Source organism: Anolis sagrei, chromosome 12, assembly GCF_037176765.1.
Source record: "Anolis sagrei isolate rAnoSag1 chromosome 12, rAnoSag1.mat, whole genome shotgun sequence".
Classification (NCBI taxonomy): domain Eukaryota; kingdom Metazoa; phylum Chordata; class Lepidosauria; order Squamata; family Dactyloidae; genus Anolis; species Anolis sagrei.
This window is the reverse complement of record NC_090032.1, coordinates 12,716,890-12,724,074: the sequence shown is the minus strand read 5'-3', so window position 1 is coordinate 12,724,074 and position 7,185 is coordinate 12,716,890.

Below are 7,185 nucleotides of genomic sequence, written 5' to 3'. Positions count from 1 at the left end.
TAGCAAAGTACCTGCAAAAAATGTCAGTTTTGGCCTATTTCATCATTTTCCCATTGAGTTTTAACATTGGAATTGCAAAACTTTTTTCCCAGACACCCAAAAGTACCTGCAAAAAATGTCAGTTTTGGCCTATTTGATCATTTCCCATTGAGTTTACATTGGAATTGCAAAACTTTTTTCCCAGACACCCAAAGTACCTGCAAAAAATGTCAGTTCTTGGCCTATTTGATCATTTCCCATTGAGTTTACATTGGAATTGCAAACTTTTTCCCAGACACCAAAGTACCTGCAAAAAATGTCAGTTTTGGCCTATTTGATCATTTCCCATTGAGTTTTACATTGGAATTGCAAACTTTTTCCCAGACACCAAAGTACCTGCAAAAATGTCAGTTTTGGCCTATTTGATCATTTCCCATTGAGTTTACATTGGAATTGCAAACTTTTTTCCCAGACACCAAAGTACCTGCAAAAATGTCAGTTTTTGCCTATTTGATCATTTCCCATTGAGTTTACATTGGAATTGCAAAACTTTTTCCCAGACACCAAAATACCTGCAAAAATGTCAGTTTTGGCCTATTTGATCATTTCCCATTGAGTTTACATTGGAATTGCAAACTTTTTCCCAGACACCAAAGTACCTGCAAAAAATGTCAGTTTTTGGCCTATTTGATCATTTCCCATTGAGTTTACATTGGAATTGCAAACTTTTTCCCAGACACCAAAGTACCTGCAAAAATGTCAGTTTTGGCCTATTTGATCATTTCCCATTGAGTTTACATTGGAATTGCAAACTTTTTCCCAGACACCAAAGTAGCTGCAAAAATGTCAGTTCTTGCCTATTTGATCATTTCCCATTGAGTTTACATTGGAATTGCAAACTTTTTCCCAGACAGCAAAGTACCTGCAAATATGTCAGTTTTGGCCTATCTGATCATTTCCCATTGAGTTTACATTGGAATTGCAAACTTTTTCCCAGAGAGTAAAGTACCTGCAAAAATGTCAGTTTTCGCCTATTTGATCATTTCCCATTGAGTTTACATTGGAATTGCAAACTTTTTCCCAGACACCAAAGTACCTGCAAAAATGTCAGTTTTGGCCTATTTGATCATTTCCCATTGAGTTTACATTGGAATTGCAAACTTTTTCCCAGACACCAAAGTACCTGCAAAAATGTCAGTTTTGGCCTATTTGATCATTTCCCATTGAGTTTACATTGGAATTGCAAACTTTTTCCCAGACAGCAAAGTACCTGCAAATATGTCAGTTTTGGCCTATCTGATCATTTCCCATTGAGTTTACATTGGAATTGCAAACTTTTTCCCAGAGAGTAAAGTACCTGCAAAAATGTCAGTTTTTGCCTATTTGATCATTTCCCATTGAGTTTACATTGGAATTGCAAACTTTTTCCCAGACACCAAAGTACCTGCAAAAATGTCAGTTTTGGCCTATTTGATCATTTCCCATTGAGTTTACATTGGAATTGCAAACTTTTTCCGAGACACCAAAGTACCTGCAAAAATGTCAGTTTTGGCCTATTTGATCATTTCCCATTGAGTTTACATTGGAATTGCAAACTTTTTCCCAGACACCAAAGTACCTGCAAAAATGTCAGTTTTGGCCTATTTGATCATTTCCCATTGAGTTTACATTGGAATTGCAAACTTTTTCCCAGACGCCAAAGTACCTGCAAAAATGTCAGTTTTGGCCTATTTGATCATTTCCCATTGAGTTTACATTGGAATTGCAAACTTTTTCCCAGACACCAAAGTACCTGCAAAAATGTCAGTTTTTGCCTATTTGATCATTTCCCATTGAGTTTACATTGGAATTGCAAACTTTTTCCCAGACACCAAAATACCTGCAAAAATGTCAGTTTTGGCCTATTTGATCATTTCCCATTGAGTTTACATTGGAATTGCAAACTTTTTCCCAGACACCAAAGTACCTGCAAAAATGTCAGTTTTGGCCTATTTGATCATTTCCCATTGAGTTTACATTGGAATTGCAAACTTTTTCCCAGACACCAAAGTACCTGCAAAAATGTCAGTTTTGGCCTATTTGATCATTTCCCATTGAGTTTACATTGGAATTGCAAACTTTTTCCCAGACACCAAAGTACCTGCAAAAATGTCAGTTTTGGCCTATTTGATCATTTCCCATTGAGTTTACATTGGAATTGCAAACTTTTTCCCAGACAGCAAAGTACCTGCAAAAATGTCAGTTTTGGCCTATTTGATCATTTCCCATTGAGTTTACATTGGAATTGCAAACTTTTTCCCAGACACCAAAGTACCTGCAAAAATGTCAGTTTTGGCCTATTTGATCATTTCCCATTGAGTTTACATTGGAATAGCAAACTTTTTCCCAGACACCAAAGTACCTGCAAAAATGTCAATTCTTGCCTATTTGATCATTTCCCATTGAGTTTACATTGGAATTGCAAACTTTTTCCCAGACACCAAAGTACCTGCAAAAATGTCAGTTTTGGCCTATTTGATCATTTCCCATTGAGTTTACATTGGAATTGCAAACTTTTTCCCAGACACCAAAGTACCTGCAAAAATGTCAGTTTTCGCCTATTTGATCATTTCCCATTGAGTTTACATTGGAATTGCAAACTTTTTCCCAGACAGCAAAGTACCTGCAAAAATGTCAGTTTTGGCCTATTTGATCATTTCCCATTGAGTTTACATTGGAATTGCAAACTTTTTCCCAGACAACAAAGTACCTGCAAAAATGTCAGTTTTGGCCTATTTGATCATTTCCCATTGAGTTTACATTGGAATTGCAAACTTTTTCCCAGACACCAAAGTACCTGCAAAAATGTCAGTTCTTGCCTATTTGATCATTTCCCATTGAGTTTACATTGGAATTGCAAACTTTTTCCCAGACAGCAAAGTACCTGCAAATATGTCAGTTTTGGCCTATCTAATCATTTCCCATTGAGTTTACATTGGAATTGCAAACTTTTTCCCAGAGAGTAAAGTACCTGCAAAAATGTCAGTTTTTGCCTATTTGATCATTTCCCATTGAGTTTACATTGGAATTGCAAACTTTTTCCCAGACACCAAAGTACCTGCAAAAATGTCAGTTTTGGCCTATTTGATCATTTCCCATTGAGTTTACATTGGAATTGCAAACTTTTTCCCAGACACCAAAGTACCTGCAAAAATTTCAGTTTTGGCCTATTTGATCATTTCCCATTGAGTTTACATTGGAATTGCAAACTTTTTCCCAGACACCAAAATACCTGCAAAAATGTCAGTTTTGGCCTATTTGATCATTTCCCATTGAGTTTACATTGGAATTGCAAACTTTTTCCGAGACACCAAAGTACCTGCAAAAATGTCAGTTTTGGCCTATTTGATCATTTCCCATTGAGTTTACATTGGAATTGCAAACTTTTTCCCAGACACCAAAGTACCTGCAAAAATGTCAGTTTTGGCCTATTTGATCATTTCCCATTGAGTTTACATTGGAATTGCAAACTTTTTCCCAGACACCAAAGTACCTGCAAAAATGTCAGTTTTGGCCTATTTGATCATTTCCCATTGAGTTTACATTGGAATTGCAAACTTTTTCCCAGACACCAAAGTACCTGCAAAAATGTCAGTTTTTGCCTATTTGATCATTTCCCATTGAGTTTACATTGGAATTGCAAACTTTTTCCCAGACACCAAAATACCTGCAAAAATGTCAGTTTTGGCCTATTTGATCATTTCCCATTGAGTTTACATTGGAATTGCAAACTTTTTCCCAGAGAGTAAAGTACCTGCAAAAATGTCAGTTTTGGCCTATTTGATCATTTCCCATTGAGTTTACATTGGAATTGCAAACTTTTTCCCAGACACCAAAGTACCTGCAAAAATGTCAGTTTTGGCCTATTTGATCATTTCCCATTGAGTTTACATTGGAATTGCAAACTTTTTCCCAGACACCAAAGTACCTGCAAAAATTTCAGTTTTGGCCTATTTGATCATTTCCCATTGAGTTTACATTGGAATTGCAAACTTTTTCCCAGACACCAAAATACCTGCAAAAATGTCAGTTTTGGCCTATTTGATCATTTCCCATTGAGTTTACATTGGAATTGCAAACTTTTTCCCAGACACCAAAGTACCTGCAAAAATGTCAGTTTTGGCCTATTTGATCATTTCCCATTGAGTTTACATTGGAATTGCAAACTTTTTCCCAGACACCAAAGTACCTGCAAAAATGTCAGTTTTGGCCTATTTGATCATTTCCCATTGAGTTTACATTGGAATTGCAAACTTTTTCCCAGACACCAAAGTACCTGCAAAAATGTCAGTTTTGGCCTATTTGATCATTTCCCATTGAGTTTACATTGGAATTGCAAACTTTTTCCCAGACACCAAAGTACCTGCAAAAATGTCAGTTTTTGCCTATTTGATCATTTCCCATTGAGTTTACATTGGAATTGCAAACTTTTTCCCAGACACCAAAATACCTGCAAAAATGTCAGTTTTGGCCTATTTGATCATTTCCCATTGAGTTTACATTGGAATTGCAAACTTTTTCCCAGACACCAAAGTACCTGCAAAAATGTCAGTTTTGGCCTATTTGATCATTTCCCATTGAGTTTACATTGGAATTGCAAACTTTTTCCCAGACACCAAAGTACCTGCAAAAATGTCAGTTTTGGCCTATTTGATCATTTCCCATTGAGTTTACATTGGAATAGCAAACTTTTTCCCAGACACCAAAGTACCTGCAAAAATGTCAATTCTTGCCTATTTGATCATTTCCCATTGAGTTTACATTGGAATTGCAAACTTTTTCCCAGACAGCAAAGTACCTGCAAATATGTCAGTTTTGGCCTATCTGATCATTTCCCATTGAGTTTACATTGGAATTGCAAACTTTTTCCCAGACACCAAAGTACCTGCAAAAATGTCAGTTTTCGCCTATTTGATCATTTCCCATTGAGTTTACATTGGAATTGCAAACTTTTTCCCAGACACCAAAGTACCTGCAAAAATGTCAGTTTTGGCCTATTTGATCATTTCCCATTGAGTTTACATTGGAATTGCAAACTTTTTCCCAGACACCAAAGTACCTGCAAAAATGTCAGTTTTGGCCTATTTGATCATTTCCCATTGAGTTTACATTGGAATTGCAAACTTTTTCCCAGACACCAAAGTACCTGCAAAAATTTCAGTTTTGGCCTATTTGATCATTTCCCATTGAGTTTACATTGGAATTGCAAACTTTTTCCCAGACACCAAAATACCTGCAAAAATGTCAGTTTTGGCCTATTTGATCATTTCCCATTGAGTTTACATTGGAATTGCAAACTTTTTCCCAGACACCAAAGTACCTGCAAAAATGTCAGTTTTGGCCTATTTGATCATTTCCCATTGAGTTTACATTGGAATTGCAAACTTTTTCCCAGACACCAAAGTACCTGCAAAAATGTCAGTTTTGGCCTATTTGATCATTTCCCATTGAGTTTACATTGGAATTGCAAACTTTTTCCCAGACAGCAAAGTACCTGCAAAAATGTCAGTTTTGGCCTATTTGATCATTTCCCATTGAGTTTACATTGGAATTGCAAACTTTTTCCCAGACACCAAAGTACCTGCAAAAATGTCAGTTTTGGCCTATTTGATCATTTCCCATTGAGTTTACATTGGAATTGCAAACTTTTTCCCAGACACCAAAGTACCTGCAAAAATGTCAGTTTTTGCCTATTTGATCATTTCCCATTGAGTTTACATTGGAATTGCAAACTTTTTCCCAGACACCAAAATACCTGCAAAAATGTCAGTTTTGGCCTATTTGATCATTTCCCATTGAGTTTACATTGGAATTGCAAACTTTTTCCCAGACACCAAAGTACCTGCAAAAATGTCAGTTTTGGCCTATTTGATCATTTCCCATTGAGTTTACATTGGAATTGCAAACTTTTTCCCAGACACCAAAGTACCTGCAAAAATGTCAGTTTTGGCCTATTTGATCATTTCCCATTGAGTTTACATTGGAATTGCAAACTTTTTCCCAGACAGCAAAGTACCTGCAAAAATGTCAGTTTTGGCCTATTTGATCATTTCCCATTGAGTTTACATTGGAATTGCAAACTTTTTCCCAGACAACAAAGTACCTGCAAAAATGTCAGTTTTGGCCTATTTGATCATTTCCCATTGAGTTTACATTGGAATTGCAAACTTTTTCCCAGACACCAAAGTACCTGCAAAAATGTCAGTTCTTGCCTATTTGATCATTTCCCATTGAGTTTACATTGGAATTGCAAACTTTTTCCCAGACAGCAAAGTACCTGCAAATATGTCAGTTTTGGCCTATCTAATCATTTCCCATTGAGTTTACATTGGAATTGCAAACTTTTTCCCAGAGAGTAAAGTACCTGCAAAAATGTCAGTTTTTGCCTATTTGATCATTTCCCATTGAGTTTACATTGGAATTGCAAACTTTTTCCCAGACACCAAAGTACCTGCAAAAATGTCAGTTTTGGCCTATTTGATCATTTCCCATTGAGTTTACATTGGAATTGCAAACTTTTTCCCAGACACCAAAGTACCTGCAAAAATTTCAGTTTTGGCCTATTTGATCATTTCCCATTGAGTTTACATTGGAATTGCAAACTTTTTCCCAGACACCAAAATACCTGCAAAAATGTCAGTTTTGGCCTATTTGATCATTTCCCATTGAGTTTACATTGGAATTGCAAACTTTTTCCGAGACACCAAAGTACCTGCAAAAATGTCAGTTTTGGCCTATTTGATCATTTCCCATTGAGTTTACATTGGAATTGCAAACTTTTTCCCAGACACCAAAGTACCTGCAAAAATGTCAGTTTTGGCCTATTTGATCATTTCCCATTGAGTTTACATTGGAATTGCAAACTTTTTCCCAGACACCAAAGTACCTGCAAAAATGTCAGTTTTGGCCTATTTGATCATTTCCCATTGAGTTTACATTGGAATTGCAAACTTTTTCCCAGACACCAAAGTACCTGCAAAAATGTCAGTTTTGGCCTATTTGATCATTTCCCATTGAGTTTACATTGGAATTGCAAACTTTTTCCCAGACACCAAAATACCTGCAAAAATGTCAGTTTTGGCCTATTTGATCATTTCCCATTGAGTTTACATTGGAATTGCAAACTTTTTCCCAGAGAGTAAAGTACCTGCAAAAATGTCAGTTTTG